This window comes from Drosophila miranda, chromosome 4 (assembly GCF_003369915.1).
Source record: "Drosophila miranda strain MSH22 chromosome 4, D.miranda_PacBio2.1, whole genome shotgun sequence".
Lineage (NCBI taxonomy): Eukaryota > Metazoa > Arthropoda > Insecta > Diptera > Drosophilidae > Drosophila > Drosophila miranda.
The window spans coordinates 6,778,308-6,794,709 of NC_046677.1; the positions used below are offsets into that span (position 1 = coordinate 6,778,308).

General features: G+C 43.7%; 1 protein-coding gene across 4 annotated transcripts in view; it reads left to right on the forward strand.

Moving 5' to 3' along the window:
• LOC108162207 (disintegrin and metalloproteinase domain-containing protein 10) overlaps positions 1 to 16,402 on the forward strand; it is a 123,346-nt gene that overhangs the window by 94,296 nt on the left and 12,648 nt on the right. The gene's annotated exons all lie outside the window — the stretch shown is intronic.

Below are 16,402 nucleotides of genomic sequence, written 5' to 3' on the forward strand. Positions count from 1 at the left end.
GCTTTAATATTACATTAAATATCTAAAGAAACCTTCCTTAAATTGCAACTAAAAATTACCAAATAAAAAAAAAAAAGACATGAGGCTGTGGCTGTGGCAACATTGTTCTACAGACAACGAAAAACAGACATAATGGTGCATTTCAGTGAAAAGGGGCAACGTTGCAAGTTCATGGTTTATGCAAAAAGGCGTCCAAGCGACTTCATTTTACAACCAAGCCACGCATGAAGAAAACGAAACGAAAATAAAAGAAAAGAAATATTCTCTTGCCAGTTCAATGGTCAATTTTTTATGCAACTCTGCAACAAAGAAGGTGCACACGAGCACACAACCATGCACGGGGGGGCATACGTAATATTACAGCAATAGCAACAGCAACAATGACACTGACAATGAAAAGTTGCAACAGCAAACCGAAAAAAACAACAACAAAAACAGCATACAAAATTGTGACAAAAAGCGGATGCATCGTCGTTGTTATTGTGCAAGCAGCAACAACAACAACAACAACAACAAAAACTATGACGACATCAGGTTCCAGACCGACGGCTCCAGGCTACAGCAGCTTCAAATAAGCATTCGAGTATATGAGGTTCGGTTCCCATAGCCATGGCGGCTATGACAATAGGCGGTACGACACGCCCATGTAAACGTATTTGCTTCAGTTGTTGTTGCAACAAAAGAAGTAAAATCTAATGCATAGCTAAACCAGAAAGATGAGGGAGAGAGAGAGAGGGGAGTGGAGTAGAGAGAGGGCTGTAGATACTCTTGCCGATTCGGTGGTTCTTTGGAAGTCTTTCGATTCTGATCTAATTGGGTTTTGGTAAAAGTTTACTATTTTCTAACAAATATTTAGAATAATATCAGAGATCATTAACTTTTCCCTAGAAAAGTCCATCTAACTCGTGTTTCAATTTGAGCGCATGACAATGGAGACATTCTTTGTCCATAGCACCAATCAGCACTTTTGGATGAGCTCGAATGGGAAACGAAGCGAATGTTGGCGTTGTCTATGTTATTCTCTGTGGCGAAAGATATATAATCATGGTTATGGCTATTGCCGCCTTGAAGGTTCGGTAATATGTTACTAAAAATACCCTTTTTAAGGGGATAACAACAGAAATGAGAGCAACTGTTAGGGGAATCCATGACAGAGGGTTGCTCTCTCTCTTTTTGTGTAGTGTATGGGAAGAAGGGTGTCTCCCAGTTTTGTTGGTGGAACTTTTTTTGTTGCCTGCAAAAAAACCCCTCTGCAGTGATGGTAGGAGCCACACTTGATAAAACTATTGCCATGGGCGTATTTAGTTAAGTTGCACGGTTATTTAAGGGGGTGGTGGGCAGGTGTAATCACTTTAATGAGCTCACACAAAAGCCACTTATAGTCGCCCCCAACCATGCCCCCAGTCAGTCTGTCAGTCTAGTTTTGTTGTAGCCGCTGCACAATTTGATTGATGCACTTTCACACACACAAACACACTCGCACAGAGACACAGATACTGTGCACAGAATTCGTTCCATTTTATTAAATTGCTACTTTTCGTTTAGTTTTGTTATGCAAATTGTGGAATATGTGGCTGGGGGTCCAGGAGCGTGGTGGGGGTCGGGAAACCATTTAATTAGCTTGTGTTTGACATCCTCTACAGTTTCTCTCCACTTGAACATGTTAATTAATAATGTCACTCAATGATTTTAATTTGATTTGATTTGATTGGGGACTGACAGTGATAGCAGGAATGGTTTTCGAGTGCTACGGAGTCCAAGCATCAATGAAGCAAGGGATTTGTGTGGATTGAAGTAACCACCAAGAAAATGATTGGAAATTGATGGATGAAGTGCTTTCTATAGAAATGCCATACCACATACCATGCCTTACTGGAAGCCCCGGCCACATCTGACATCCTCTGATGCAGGATGGACGTGCAACATGAGGAATGCTTACGACTGGCCATCGACCATCGACCATGGCTTGGAATGAAGTCTAAAGTAGTGTCAAAGGCTGCCATTGGTCACTTAGCCAAAAAGGAACATAACATAAACTTTAATTTTGTGTAACAGTGCAATACGGTCATCCATTTTCACGTTCCACCGCTCCTCCACATTTTTCCCCATTTATGAGCATTTTCCTGCGGTGGCCGGGCGCCCCTCGCTTTTCGCTTTTCCCTTTTTGCTTGAGTTGGCCAAGTTTATTAGCCACTGGCCCCCCCCCCCCCCCCCCCCCCCCCCCCCCCCCCCAGGGCATATGTGCAGCTGTGTCGCGAGGTGTTTACGCTTCGGAAATTAGCAGGAGAGACTTTCCCCTAGCACTTTTAATGCCATTTTAGCAGCATATTAACTTTTGTAGTGGAAATGAGCAGTCGCCGACGGACCCTAGATAACATTGTACGAAGGGTGGGTGTGGCTCCCCACTAGCATGTGGCAAGCCTGGTGGGGTGCCTCAAGTGCGTGTTAAAACCGAGACCGAGCGTTGCACACGCACATTGCTTATCCTCGACTACAGTGGCTCTTCCTCTGCTTTGGTCCCCTTTGGTACTGGGGTTGTGTCAAGGACTGGCTGCCATTGTTGCCGCCCTGACACACTGTCGCACTCTGTTGCAAGGAGCCAAGTAACGAAGCATAGCACAGCACGGCACACACACACACACACACACAGCACATTGACTCAATTACGCGAGTGCAGTCTCTGCACTTGAATGCCTCGTTCCTGCTCCTGCCGCTGCTCCTGCCGCTGCTCCTGCTGCTCCTTCTGCTGCTGCTGCATGGAAATCACAATTTATACACAATGTTGTAATATAATTTTTGCACAGCAAAACAGTGTGCAACTCAAGTGGCACATTGTTTGTTGGCGTCACTGTTGCCAGCTCCTTCTGCGCCACCCCCACCCCCCTATCCACTCGCCGAATGCCTTTTTCTCGAGTGCATTGACCATGGCTGTGGCAGCTTTATGCACAGTTTCTGCAACTGCCATAAATGCAATGCGGCTCGCATTTATTTATGACTATTTGATTGCACTTGTTAACGTTATGCAAATTTATAGTAAAAGGCCTCCTGGTCCTCCTCCACCTCCCCCTCTCAACGCAAGCAGCTGCTTTCGTCTGTCCCATTTACTGGTACTTTTGCTGAACTCTGAACCCATTGGAGCATAAATGTCAATGACACACACGGCAGACCAGTCCAGCTTTTAATTGTTTAAAGTCCGCTCGCCCTGTATGAAAATTACACAATTGTGGCAGAGATCTTAGGGGTTATCCACGCTGTAAATGTTCTTTAAAAAAAAACCAAGTAATTGATTTGAATTTAGCTTCTCCGCTCTCCGTGCCATGAATATGCATGGAACATATTTAGCCCAACGATGCGTGAAATAAGCAGCCAAAAATACATAAAAACAGGATTTACGCCGCGTTTCGATAACGATGAGATGGCAATGGCGATGGCGATGGCGATGTCGTCGCTGGCACATAACATACAATAATTTCCGGTATTTGATAACAACAACAAGAGGCAGCACAGTGGAGCAGAAGAAGGAAGTTTTGCAATTGTAAACAAACAAATTTCATGCTACGCTGCGCAAGAAAGTTCTCCCTCCGGCCCCTCCCCGCATAGTTCCATTGATAAGGGATATGGGTGGGGCGGGCAAGAGGGTGGAAAACATATCAGAAAAAATACAAAAAAAAAGTAACCAAATTGACATGCGACAGTCATGGCCGGAAATACGTTTCTTTTCTCTTACTCCCTCGTATTTTTGGGATTTTTTTTCGCAGCCAGGAAAAAGGGTACATGGCAATCGGTACTCCGAATGTAACAAGCTCTTCCGATCCCATTACCCCTTGAACCAAATCTGGGGAACTACTTTCAAGGGCTACACACAGCACGGATTTTGGAGAGCCTCTATATGGACTGGTGCTCTGGTATAGGCTCATATAAAGGTCGAATGCCGAATCATAAGAGGCAGAATGTTTCCCCCAATGAACACTACCCCTAAAGGCTCTTGTTAATGCAAGCAAAGGGTATCTTCTAGCCGTTCTTAGTGCTTTTTGGCGTTTTTTTTATCGAACAGAATTGAAATCAGACTGCGGCAGTCGTCGGGCCCGGCCAACGTCCATGTTAATTGGCAGAGTTACAAGGGCAGCCGTTGCTGCAGGCCCAGGCCCAGGCCCAGGCCCAAGCTCAGATATTGAAATCAAATGCGTTTGAGCACAATGCCCCTCCATGCCGGCTAGTCGGCGGATCCCATGCTGTGTGACAGAGGTGGCTGGGGCTGTGGCTGTGGCTGTGGCTCCTCTTCGCGCTGCCCACTCGGCTGCGGTTGGATGAATACATTTTGCATGCGTGGCGACATGTGTCAACTTCTATTAAGTTAACGCTGGTCATTCAACCCGTGGTCACCGACTGTGCTCCGTGTGCTCCGTGCGCTCCGCTGATCTCCCTCCGCCTCACCGTCCCTCTGCCACTCTGTGGTCAGCAGTTTGCGTCAGCAGCGGGAGAATGTCCATAGAGTGGAGGCGGTTTTTTTTCACCCGTCTCGTCTAGTCTGGGCTTTAGAACCACATTTTTAGATTAATTCAACACGTCGCTCGGTTGATAAACCCGACAAAGGGTTAACTTCTGTAAGAGATGACAATGCAGTTATGTCTCGCAGCGTAATTTGATTATTTCTCATTGTGATAGTGTAATGGAGGATGATAACATTATCTGCGATATGGTAGAATGCTCGCATTCATTTTCATTACTTTAAAGGCAAAAAGATTGCACAAAATTTTGTTTAAAAATTATGTAAAAAATGGATAAAAGTATATTTATTTAAAGAAAATAAGGGATGTGATTTGTCCTCGAGGCATTGACTGCCTGCAGGAACAATTCTCAATACGTAGCTTGATTATTAATCGTTTGTTATCGATAAGTCAGTTCGATCTTTAATCGAATGAGCTTTCAATGAAACAAGGATAATCTCGTCTCGACTCTTTTCAAGAGAAACATGAAGCTCGTAATTGAAGAATGTCAGAATCAAAGTCATCTTAACTCTCGATGAAATAATCGCCTGAGCCAACCAGAGGGGCAAGTACTATTCATTGAACATTTAATGGCAAACTGATGGTAAGCCGAGAATGCAAATCATCAGCCATGGAACCACAGTCCGTTTCCTGTCTATTAGATCAAAGAGGAGCAGCGTCTGGCCTCCCGTCCGGTGCTAATTACAAATCAGTTAGCCAGAAATGGGTCATCTGCATCGTTAGCTCTATCTCTCTCTCTCTCTCTCTCTATCGGAATCGGCAACTGAATCTCAATTCAAATCCGACCGCATCTGACCGCATAATTACAATGCAAAAGTCAACAAAATCAAGTGCAGACACACACACACACACACACCCAGAGATGGACACACACAAAAGAAAAAAGTGCAACAACAACAACAACAACAAGAGCTAGAGCAATTAGAAGTGACAAATTACAAAGAGCAACAGCAACAGCAGCAACGAAATGTTGAAGCTGACAGATGAACAGGCAACATTGTTGCTGTGGCTGCTGCTGCTGCTGCTGCTGCTCTTGTTGTTCAATGCATATTTATTATTCGTTGAGCATTTCTGCAAACTGTTTTAATTATTTTCATATTGCAGTTTCATTCGGTGGGGTTCTCCTCCCATCTCCGACGTCTCATTCGATACTCTTTCGAATCAGGTATTATAATGTTGTTGGGATATTTGTGCCTTCTTTGGATCGCAGCAATAAAATATGCTCGAAAGTTTTCTCAAAATTGAAAACTATCTGGTTTCAACTGTGCACATACCCCGCTTTTAGCTGCAAGCCACTCACATGTATATTTGTCATATACTTGTATATTAAAGGGAACCTGCAGTCGATAAATAAAGACAGACTCTGCTCAGCAAAGCAGAGTCCCGCTACTTATTGCTCTGCTTTGTACCAAGGGCCCCGTATTCTTGCTGAGAACGTAGCCTGAGAGCGAGAGAGTCATCTGTCGCACCCGCAATAAAGCTGTTGTTGCTGAGAGAGCAATGGCGTGAAGCAAAGGCGAGAGCGAGTGCATTGCGTGGGAGACGCAAAGCTGGCAGGTCTTAGAGCGAGAGAGTCATTCGCATTAGTGGTGTTGTTGTTGCCGAGAGAGCAAAACGGAGCGAACGGGAGAGTGGCACCAAAGCGCGTAGATCAAATGCAGATCGAGAGATAAGCTCAAGGCAAAATTCAATGCAGTGTCAAAGTTTTCGCACCGCAAGGGTATCCGACCTTCGTGAAGTCGTTTTGCTCTACTGAATATTTTTTATTACTTTTGTGTGCTGACACGAGTACAATTTGTATGTTGTATGCAGCATACTTTTTTGCCAGTTGTCTGAAAATTGTTGTTTGCCAACCACAACAATTGCATTTGATAGAGAACGAGCGAATGAACGAAACGAACCCCTTGTTGGCTTGTTTTACCCCGTCCCCCCGCACCCAGTGGTACCCGGCCAGCCGCCATGGAAATTGCGGTTAATTGAATTCACTGAACAGGGTTCAGAGTCAGCTGCTGTTGACCGCCTGCCTTTCTCTATTTTGTATATTTTTCACCCGCCCCGCCATATGTGAAAATTAATTGAAGTTTTGCAGTTTTATGGCGCTTTCCAGCGACAACGAAAATCTCGCATGACTAACTTTTCATGTGAGCCCACTACCCACTACCCCCTACCCCTGCCCCTTCTCCTCTGCATTCTGCTCTGCTATGCGTTACTTTTTATGGCACTACTCGTACGAACAATTTTTATGGTCACATCTCCAACGCCCCTCCCCCCCGGGAAGCTACATAGAAGTGACACTGTCCCACAGTGTTTATTATTTTTATGCCATACTTTTAATTGACATTTGTCCAGAGATAATGAATGCCTGATATGCAGTCAGCCAACAGCCAACTTTGCATTTTTTGTGTAATTCCTGCTCCAGAATTGAGTTTCATGTTCATTGTCATGTCAGCTGAGGACATTAATAACGGTGCTTACACATGTGCTATCTCTCCTAGAATCGCTATTATTAACGGTTCTTTATATGCTATACAAAAAACTGTAGCCTTCTCCATGGCTAATTTGGGGTTGGCCTTTATGTTCTCAAGAACCCAATTAGAAGTCAATCTTCGACTCCAAACACTGGCCGCTCTTTCATTCAAAGAACTTTACTTTGTACCTGAATGAAAGAATGTAATTTAACCCAAGAGAGAGAGAGAGGAATTGGTGAAGAGTCATAGCATAGAGGATAGGATAGGCTCTACACTTTAAAGGCATTCCAATTCTATCATAGATTGGGAATGGACTAAAAATGATTGTATAGGTTTATACGAGACAGCTGCCTGCTTCAGAAAAGCCTTTTTAGCTTTTCCAAACTCTGAATCAGATTGCGGAATAGTTTTCACAGATACTGCAAGTAAATGGAAAATCCTAAAGGTAATCCACCATCGAAGTTCCATTAAGAGTACGAGCAGACATCAATCAATAATTCAAAGCACTCTTAGAATTTCTCAAGCCCTGACTAGAAGCTTAGCAGCTACTACTACTCCCCACCCCTGTCTATGCTTCAACTTTCAACTTTCCTTTTGTTCATTTTCTATATGCATATGCAGCGCCCTTCATGCTGTTCCGTGCTGCTGGCCTCGCCTCCGCAATGTCATCCTCCGACCTCCAACCTCCATTCTCATCCGTGAGGTCGCTCTTTGGTGTTCTCGTCTCGTCTCGCTGGATGGCTGGATGGTGTGGGGCTCCTACGCCATCCGGCTTCTTCTGATACACTTCGTTTAGTTTTGTTTTTCAGTCTGCTGTGTGGCGTGAAAATTCAAATTAGATTTTAAAATTTAATAAATGTTTGTGCAAATGAAAATGTGCCATAAGCAGCACACGTTCCAACACCTTGCCAGCGTCACCGTCACCATCACCATCACCATCACCGACATCGTGCCCCACACCTATGTATCCGTCCGTCGTTGCATGGCAGTGCAGGGCAGAGAGCGTGAAAACATTTCACAACATTTAAGTCGCTTTTAATGGCTTTTTTGTCTAGCTGCAACCAACCCCCGCCACCCCCACACATGGCCCCCATAGATACGACTCCACAGCCCATGACATTGTGTAGCAGGCACTTCAATTTGGATTGCATTTACTTTTTCATCTGCTCGGTGGGAGGAGTAGGAGTCGCAGCCAGATTGCCACTTTGATGGCCCCACCCACCCAAGGGGCATCGTTTTTTCCCCACTCTGGAACAATCTGTCATCATAATTATCTCAAATGTGGTGGGAGTGTTGCGACAGTTGGTCTCCCAGTCAGCAGATCTGTTGAAATAGCTTATGATTAGGGATTTTTGGTTTCCTTATAATTAATCCACCATAAATTTGCTGTGTCATGCACAAGCAATGTATTGGTTTTCGGTTTCTCGGTCGTTGGATTCGGGGCACCGAAACAGAGCGACTTAGCCGCCGAAGGCATTGACGAAGAGACTAAGCCGAAGAAGCGAAACTTAAGAGAAAAGAGGGGAACATAGAACAGTTTTTGGGTGCCCCTCTTGCAACATCTTGCCAAAATCCTCATAGCAAGACCATTTCGCAGTGAAGTTAAGTAAAGTGATTTTAACGAATCTTTTTAATCAGTATTCAGTTGATAAGAACAAAACTGAAAGAAGATTGATCTCTTTGACGAGATTAAGGATTCAAAAAGTTTTAAAAATTGCTTCGAATTACAACAATTATTTCTAAACCATTGAAATTACCCTCAAATGCTCTTCAAGCCATTGGATCACTAAAAATTCCTATAAAATAAAAACGAAAAGACTGGTCCCTGATTCGTGGTGCTCAAAATAAATAATAATTGTCCGAAATCAGCATCATATGACCTGCACACACTGTAAACCACTTTGGGCTAATAACCCTACTATATAGAACCCCAGGCGTATCGCATATGAAATACCATCGACCATTATCACATATCGCAATCGTGGTGGTTCGTGTGGCGCCACAAAACAGACAAGCAGCAGCAGCAGCAGCAGAACAAATAAAAGAGAATTGACGGAAATAAAATTTATGACCATCATAATTTCTTGGCCATGCTTTTTCCCGTCCGCTGGCCTGTCTATCAACTTTATGCACTTTTGCCCCCTGAGCCGCAGAATGGCCCCCCCCTCTGGTGGGTGTTTGTGTGTGTGCCCCATCGATAAATATTTTAAGCTGCAGCAAATGTGAGACTATGCGAAAATGCGCTTGCAACAAGAAGAAAAACCGCATTAAGCGAACGACCCGACCCTCTCGAAACAGAACGGAACAGAATGAAACGCTGCACCGGTGGTGGTTTTATTGGTGGGGCAAGGTGGATGTTGAACAATTCAATTTACCACAAAACTCGTTATTATGGCGGGGCCAAGAGCCATAGCCCCATGAATCGTAACCCGCACCCATGTCCGTGCAGCACCTGGACACGGATACACGGGCACACGGCCACACGGCACACAACCAATAATTGTTGCCAACGGGTGTTGGGCCCTGCCACACGGAACTGCCACCTGACCAGCATTCTCCTGACCATCGCCGAGTGCAGTGTGCAAAATGTATTTAAAATCTGTCGCCATCATCAACGAAATGGGAACATTTCGGTTGCTGGCAGCCAGCCTGCCTTTCCCCTTCCTTCTGTCTGAAATTTATGCAAATGTTTGGATGCAGTGCCAGTGAGGCACCATCCCAAACCATCCCAACCCATCCCGTCCCATCCCGTCCATCCCTGCTTCTATCTGCCCCGGCCAGGTGACAGCCCGCAGGGCGGGGGCTGGAAGGATGAGTGGTGCGTGATTCTGTGCGAGAAATATTAAATGACGCGCTGCGGTTGGATGAGATGGAGCGGGTCTTGGCGGCTGGAGGGGGATTTGTTTACCTTCCTTAATTGAGAGTTGAAGTATCTTTCCGAATTCGGTCTGAAGATTTCCAGTCCATTTAAGAGCCCAACTTGGCCCAAATGACTCGGACCACACAGGCTATATAAACAAAAGAGTAAAAATCCCCATTGAAGGCTCCTCTCAGACGAGTATATAATCTCATGTGTGGCACATGGCGTATGCGTAATGTGTGCACACAGGCAGTGGCAGACGAACACAAGAGGCATGATTCAGGCAATGTCTTGGAGCATAATTCTAGGAGAATTGTCCATGTCCTTGCAACAGCTGCACTAGCAGACCGAAAATTTAAACAATTTTTAAATTTACAACACACATGCCACACTTGACCGAAGGACATTGCAGCCTCCCTCCTTGCCTCCCTCTCAAAATATGCATAAATCTTGTGCTGAAAATGTGTATTTACATTTTGCTTGTGCTATTTAACAACATTTGGTCAGACCCAGACAAGACCCGGCTAGGCGCAAATCATAAGGATTCCGCTCCAGAGCCAAAGCCAGAGCCCTGCGGTCTGCTGCTACGAAAGTTTTGCATTTTAGCACTTTGCACTTGTCCATGGAGGTTGCTGTTGCTGCTGGTGTTTGTTTTATTACAAGTGCCAAATAATTTAACTACTAAAATATTAAATTTCTGTTTGAATTGTCAACCAGTCAGCCAGACGGCAGCAACAAAAGCAGCAACAACTGGCGTTGGCAATGGCCATAAATTTGTTTGGCCATCCTTGGGAACCCTGTGTGTCAGTTCAATGGGCCATTTGGGGAATCTACTGGCTGCCTGGATGGCTGTACATCTATGTTTGAGTTTAATTAAAATGAACATTAGGCTTGGCCAGCAGGAATACCATAACACAGGGAATAAGGTGGCAAGGTACCATACATATAATAAATAAATGCAAATATGAGGCCCTCTACAATAGTCTCTAATCAACACGGGAGTACAGTCATCCCATTCACCATGTGGAACCTCTGTGGTAAATATGAAGCCGAAAAGACCTCTTTGGCTGCTGGGGTAACACCTCCTTGGATCGGGTTATAGCCAGAACCAGAACCAGGGACCAGGCAATGAACACTTCATTCAGCAAGTTTAAATTGAAGTGAAAATTGCGGTTGGCAGGGACTTCAGAACCGAGAGAGAGAGAGAGAGAGACAGAGAAAGAGATAAAGCAGCACACAGCGGCACTAACCTGTTACCAGCCTCAACCATCGATTATGGCCACCACCTACCCCTCCCCCCCCCCCCCCCCCCCCCCCCCCCCCCCCCCCCCCCCCCCCCCCCCCCCCCCCCCTCCGGTAGAAAGCCTGCAGAGGAGTAAGACAGAGAAAGACAGAGATGGCACGAGATGGCGTTGGTTAGTCACCCGCTGGCTGGCTGTCATGTGGTCTTTTTTAAGTGCTTTACTGGTTATTTTCGGGGACATTGGTGGGTGTTTCGGGTTGTCTAGAGAGTGTCGGGGCCACTTGATAATGACGATGACAACGGCAGCAGTAACAGTAACAGCCACAGCAACAAAAACGATGTTGTCATAGGCACATCCACATCCATAGCTGCACCACAGTGGAGCAGGAAGGAAAACCCACTTGAGAGTCTCAATTGAATTTGAAACAAGTTCAAAGTTGCGCTGTCAGTGTGTCCTCTGCTGTGGGTTTTCCAATTCCAGTGGACCTGGCGTTTATGCTTATCGAAAATATGGGCTGATTATTTCCCGTTTTGATCGCTAGAGCGTGTGCAAATTCGCTTCCAGGCGAGTTCCCGGCAACGAAAAGAGAGCGCTCAATTTGAAGCGCAAAGATGAGCAGCGCGAGAGACTCCGAGAAGAAGAAAAAAAGAGCTTCAGTCCAGCCGGCGACGAAAAAGCTTTCGATCCGACGACAACGAAAGCACCGCTTAAGTTCACTTCAGTTTCTTGCACGATTAATCATGTTAATAAACGAAAAAAACCCTACATAATCTGAATATAAAAGAGAGTAGATTCTGTTTGTATCGCCATGACATCTGTCACCGCATGAACCCATAACATAATCTTCAACTGAATTTGCACCAAGAAACGATGACAAAGAGCATAATGCACTTCTTAACAGCAGATTACGTCAGACAGGCAATAGACAGGGCTAGGACCACAGCCATAAACCACTTTTATCATAGACTAGCACTTCCCACCCACCCGCTCTGCATCTTTATTTCGACTGGGGATGGAGGGGGCAAGCGGGCAAGTAAATATCTCCACTTTTCGGCCACAAATGCAATTGGGCTTGATGATATTTGTTACTTCCGTTCTGGGTTTTGCAACCGTAGGAAATGAAGCCTCTAGTACAGATGTTGCTGTTGGCTGCAACACCACACTGTGGCCTCTGAGTGGGTGGAACGGAACTTCTTGTTGCTAGAGAGTAATTTACTTGGGTAAATAATTTGAGGCTTTGCGCAACAGAAAGGATAACAGGATTAACTCGTATTGGGGGGAGACTTTCCTAAGTTCGTCTCTCAGGAGCGTCCCCCTTGGAGCTTGGATGGAATGAAACGATTTAAAGATGTTTTTCATCCTAAAAAGGATTATCACAACAAAAGCTTTGCATAGGGTTATGGGCTGTGTTAAAACCTCATAAAATACTAAAGAAATACAGCTTAAAATGGGTTCAAATCTTACAAAAAAAAGAGTGTAAAATACTAGAATACAGAATAACCTAATTCCCTATTATATTTCCCATCGTTGGCTGATTCATTCTAAAAATGTTTAAAATTCTTATAAATTATTCACCTAACTGCATCTGGTCACACTCCCATGGCTTTGTTTTTAATAATTTATTATACCAAACGATAAATAATTCATCTTCAATATTCAATGTGTGTTAGAATTTTGTGCGAGTGTAGCTTTCGTTTGTATTCGAACAGGGAGTCGGAGTCGGAGTAGGAGTCGGAGTAGGAGTCGGGGTAGGAGTCGGAGTCGGAGTCGCAGTCGGAGTAGGAGTACGAGTACGAGTATGCCACCATTTCCTGCTGACTTTGCACTCCGTTTTCCATACATATTTTGTCAATCACTAGCCCCAACCTGGCTATATGTTCTAGACGGACTTAACCGGCTTGTGCGGCACCTGCCACCAGTCTTTGCCTTTGATGTATGCACATGTTCTGGGGAAGTGTGCGTAGAGCGGCAGCCGAAAATAAAACCGCAAGCGGGAGGGGGTGCCATTTCCCCATTTTAGTTTATGGCCGGATTGCATGCAATGAAAATTCCCCAACAACATGCAGCAGTGCCACAGAGCCTACCTACCGTTGGGGATACATTTGGGGCTCCGATGGAAAGCAATTTCCCCTCCTGCCATTCGAGCATTCTCGGCCGTCTTATCAGTGCCAGAGCCGGGGGCACAAAGCTCCGTTCTCACTCCGTACATACTTTAGTTTAAAATTCCGGCCCGTACATGTAGCCAAGTGTCCTCCGTCCCGGACCCGTAACCGTAGGAGGAGTAGTCCCCACATGGATGTTTGGGCTCGACATATTTCCCTGGGTTTTCGGGGGGGCTAGGGGGCTCCTTCGAAATGTCCTTGTTGATATTGCACTTTGCCTTGAATGCAAAATCTGCCTACCAGGAGCGCAGGGGGAGGAGGAGGTCAAAAGCCAAACAGTTGCACTCCTAAATGAACTTTTCTAATTCCATGAACCATTTCTCTAGCTCTCTCTCTCTCTCTTACCCCAGGCCGAAAATCCGACACTGGCCAAGGAATCCTGTGGTTCCATTTGCATTGGCATTGGGAAATTATTCTGTCGTTAATTAGTGGCCGATAGATAGACAGGACCATAGATTTGGCTTATTTCTACCCCATTTTGCACGCAGACAGGTAGACAGGACTCGTCCGTTGAAGTTCTCTGTCATTTAGGAAGTTTTTCCTTTACAACCCACACCATGATGATCATCATCATCATCGTAGTCGTTCTCATCGTTTGCCTTTAGTTTGTACTTGACCACAAATTGCTTGGCTACCGTTTGCTTGTGCCTCCTAACTAAGCTTTTGTCGTTCAGCTTGCACCTTCCATCCTCCACACACACAGATACACACAGCCACAGATACAACTACAGCTACAGCTACAGCTATAGAGAGAGAGAGAGAGAGAGAGAGAGAGAGAGAAAGAGAGAGGCACAGAGGAAGAGGCACAAATTTTGTTTATCTTTTGCTGGCACTTGAGCTGAGTGCAAAGTTAAAGATGGATAAGATGGGACAGGGCCCTGGATCCAGGATCCTGGCTAGAATGCGAAGCGGAGACTTAACAGCTCCGACAATTAGACGGCTACGAGTGCCTGTCTTCCTGCCTCCTTCTGTCTGTCTGTCGGTCTGTCTGTGTGTCCTTTGTGGGCCTCAAACTTTCAACTTGATTTGAGTTTCTTGTGTCAGTGTTTGTTTGCTGGATTTCAATACAAGTCAATTGAGAGCACAGAAAACTTGTTCAATAACGAAGGTGTCCTTCGTTTTCTGCCATGTATTGTGCATTTTCATTTGGCGGCAATTGAGTTTTCCTTTTTCGAATTACATTTTAATTGATTGATTTATTTACCAACCATTCCATATTACCATTCATTATTACATTTTCTGTGCCTGAATACTTTTCATTCATCCTTTCATTCTAAGCTCTAAGCGTTTCCATGCCATAAATGCTGTCTTGAGTGCCGCTCGTCTAACACCTTGAGACCCCAAAGCCTTTTGTCCACTTATTAGGCTTCCATTCCGTCGCATTTGTATTCCCCCCCAGCAAAGACCTAAGCAAGTCTCGAGCACAAAAACCCTATGCATATGTATCACTACTATTTTGATCAGTGTATTTAATATTAATTTGTTTTTGCCCAGCCAGAAGTAGGCGGCAAAAACTAATTTGTATGCGGAAGGCGGCGGATGTCGCCACACAGAGGGACGGCCATGACCGAACGAACCGGACATTGGACACCGGAGAGTTGTTCTCCGTGGAACGTTTTTGTTTTGTTTTGTTTTGTTTTGTTTTGGTCTTGTGCGCGGAACGGACGCGGCTGAAATGCGTAATCTGGCTTTTTGCCCAGAATTTCTGCGACGCTGCTTTTGTGTGGAAGTGTCGGGGCGCAGGTGACGACTCGACGGCGACAGTTTTTGCTCGAAAGAAAAAAGTGTGACAGCAACTGAAGAAATTTTGTGTCTAGGCATGTGTGCAAAAAGGTTTTAATCAAACCAACGTCCAGGGGTGGGTTATTAATCATAAGAAAATGTAATGCAAATTGAATTCTTAAAATAAGAGAAAACCCAGAGAAAATGCTGAGAAAAATACCTCTCCAGCTGTTGGTAATCAGCGGCAAATTAAAACATTTTTAATTAAAGCAAATATAAAGAAATAACAAATAACAATTGTCGTGTAAACAAAATTACGGACTAAAACCGAGGAAAATGAGGCTGTGATGATGACAAAGGCGGGCGAAAAAATTCAAAAAAAAGAAATGTTTAAATAAATAAACAGAAATGGCGGGGGTAATCAAATCATTTATAAAATAAAAGCAAATTAGGGAAAATTGCAGGAATTGTGCCACACACACCATCCCACCGAGTACCCCTCCTCGCGAAAAGCGAGCGTTTTGCGAGGATTTTCACTTGTAAAAGTGAAAAGGCAGCGGCAGGGGCGGGGACTGCCTGCAGGAGGGAGACCAACACAAAAACACGCACATGCCACGCCCATTTAATGTACGCCCTCAACTTTGGCCCCCACCATCATTTATTGCGCCCAGTTGTATGCTACATAATTTTTGGGCGGAAATTTGAAAAGGGAATTTTCACGAAAAGGCAGATGCAACTTCTTGGTTATTTCACAAAATTTTGGAGGAAGGACATTTAATATTTTAAAATTTATTAAATATATTAAAGATCTTGGATCTTGGATTTTTTAGATGTAATTTAATAGTTATATAACAATTATTTTTAAATAATAAATATTTAAATGGGTATTTTTTTGAATATTTGAAGAAAAGACATTTAATTTTAAATTTAATGAATCTTTAATAGATCTTGGATCTTGGATTTTTTAAATGAAATTTAATAACGATATAACAATTATTAATCAATATTTTAAATAATTATTTATTATTTATTTAGAATTTTGGAAGGAAAGACATTTAATAATGTAAAATTTAATAAATATATTCGAGATCTTGGATTTTTAAGATAAAATTTAGTAATTATATAACAATTATTTATAAATAATAAATATTTAAATGGGTATTTTATTAGAATATTTGAAGGAAAGACATTTAATTATTTGAAATTTAATAAATATATTCAAGATCCTGGATCTTGGATTTTTTAAATGAATTATTTTTAAATTATAAATATTTAAATGGGTATTTTATTGGAATATTGAACTTTGAAACGAAAACTAAACTGAAAATAAGCCTGTAAAAATACTTAAAAATGAGTTAAGGTCTTTAGTATATGTTTTACTTGGATTTTGTTTAAAAAAAATTGCTCAAATCATAAAATTAAACACGTTAAATATATA